The following is a 2,500-nucleotide window of genomic DNA, read 5'->3' on the forward strand; positions in this document are numbered from 1 at the left end:
AATAAAAAAAAAAAACTTAACTGAGAATAAAATGTATTTAATTTTACGTGTCTCCATTCTGGGGTTCTCCATGTCCATTTTAAATGTTCCTTTTTAGAAGAAAGGCGTTTATGATTTTAAAATTGTTTCTTTCAGCAAATTCGATTAGCCTGTCTCCTTTGCCATTCCTTGTACCTACTTCAGATTTACCTACTGCTGATTCGCCTCTCTTCTTTTGACCTACATTAGCACTGAAATCACCCAAAATAGATGTAACTAAGTCATGTTTCTTCATGGATATCTCGAGAGCTTCATAAAAAGTTTCTATTTTTTCCTCAGTATGGGATGTGGTTGGTACATACGTTTAAATGATCTTCAGTTTATACTTCTTATTTAGTTTGATAATTAATCCTGCAATTCTATGACTAGTACTACAAAATTCTTCTATGTTACCTACAAGATTTTTATTAATAAGAAAACCCACTCCATTTTTCTTTATTCCTTTCATGTCCTCTGAAGCAGAATATATGGCACTATTTTAACTCTATATAAGATTCCCCCGTTCTTATTTCACTCAATCCTATTAAATTATACCCCAATTTATTTATTTCAGCTCTCTAATAACACAACAAGACCTTCTTCCCTAGAAAGGGTCCTGACATTATGCGTTGTAAGGTTCTGTTTCAAAAGGTGGCCTTTTCTAGTCCAGAGATTTTTAGCACACCTTGCAATGGGGCAGTTGTTCCACTGTTGCTGGGACTGGGGACCGAGACGGGGTTTTGTGATATACATGTCTGAGTTTTTGGTCAGTTATCATCACCATGATAGCCACTGAGGTGATGGTGGGAGATTTTCGTCGTATTGCTCACAGAAAACCAACCTAGTATGGGTGGCCCTGACTAGTATAGCTTTACTGTTTCTTTGCGATGTGAAAACCCTTCCACTTCGTCAGGGTATCCCCCACATATATACATATGTGTCTGTATTATATGCTTATATCCCATATACCTTAATCCCCAGAATGAGTACAGCCTCCTTGTCTCTCGACAAATATTTATGGGTGAGGTTATCACCTAATCATCCTTTTCTTGATTCGAGCAAATACTAATTCCCTTTTATAGCTGCCTTATCTGGTGGGCGGTAGGTTAGGAGCGAACCATACCATTCCGAACGTGAATCAAATGTTGTACCACCCAGCCAAATGCCTATATTAACTGATTGCACTTCACAAACACTCACTTGGCCAGGGCACCAGCCACCAGTTGAGATAATACAGATAGAGTTTTGGGGTTCTTTGACTGCCAGACAGTACTACATTAGATCCTTCTCTCTGGTTATGGTTCACTTTTCCTATGCCTACACATACACCGAATAGTCTGGCATATTCTTTACAGAGTATCCTCTGTTCACATACACCTGTAAACACTGTGATTGCCAAACAATTCTTCTTCACCCAAGGGGTTAACTACGACACTGTAATTGTTCAGTGGCTTCTTTCCTCTTGGTACTGGTAGAAGACACTCTTTAGCTATGGTAAGCAGCTCTTCTAGGAGAAGGACACTACAAAATCAAACCATTATTCTTTAGTCTTGGGTAGTGCCATAGCCTCTCTACCATGGTCTTCCAATGTCTTGGGTTACAGTTTTCAGGCACACTGTTCTATCTTATTTCTCTTCCTCTTGTTTTGTTGAAGTTTTATTAGTTTATAGAGGAAATATTTGTTTTATTGTTGTTGCTGTTCTTAAAATATTTTATTTTTCCTTGTTTCTTTTCCTCATTAGGCTATTTTCCCTGTTGCTGCCCCTTGGCTTGTAGCATCCTGCTTTTCTAACTAGGGTTGTAGCTTAGCAAGTAATAATAATAATAATAATAATAATAATAATAATAATAATAATATAGCCTATTCAATGTGATCAATAATATTAAATTAAACTAAAGTTTCTAGATCCTTTCAGTAAGCTCAGTCATTCTCTGTAAGAAGCTAACATTATTGCTTCGATATTCCGAATTCGCTTTCCATTGCCACCATTGTAACAGTTTTCGAACAATCTCAGACTAATTCGTTGCCGTCCTCCTATTCAGGTGTTCGATCCATCTTAGCTGGCCGGTTCACTTTCTCTCTTATGTCTGACACCTTCCATCTTTTGATGTTAGAGTATCATTGGTGTTGCACTTTCAAAATCAAGTTTCTTGAGATGGGTTTTTTTGCCATTACCAAATATTAAATTTATTTTTCAAAATTAAAATTTTCCTAATACGCCTACTTATAATTAACTTTAATGATACGTATTCTTGAATAAGTAATGTTGCGTCTCTGTTTGAAAAGTAAAATCTATTATAATATTTGATTGCCTTTTAAATATTCAAAGTAGGATTTATATCTGAAGTAATTATATTTTAATATACATAGAGAACATTAGGAAAACATACAAAGTTATATGAAAGAAGCTGTATCAAACCAAAATCATAAATAATCGCCAAATAAAACTAATTGAGTAAATAATTGAGTACTTTATCAATA

The sequence above is a fragment of the Palaemon carinicauda genome, chromosome 12 (genome assembly GCF_036898095.1).
Source record: "Palaemon carinicauda isolate YSFRI2023 chromosome 12, ASM3689809v2, whole genome shotgun sequence".
In the NCBI taxonomy this organism is placed as follows: domain Eukaryota; kingdom Metazoa; phylum Arthropoda; class Malacostraca; order Decapoda; family Palaemonidae; genus Palaemon; species Palaemon carinicauda.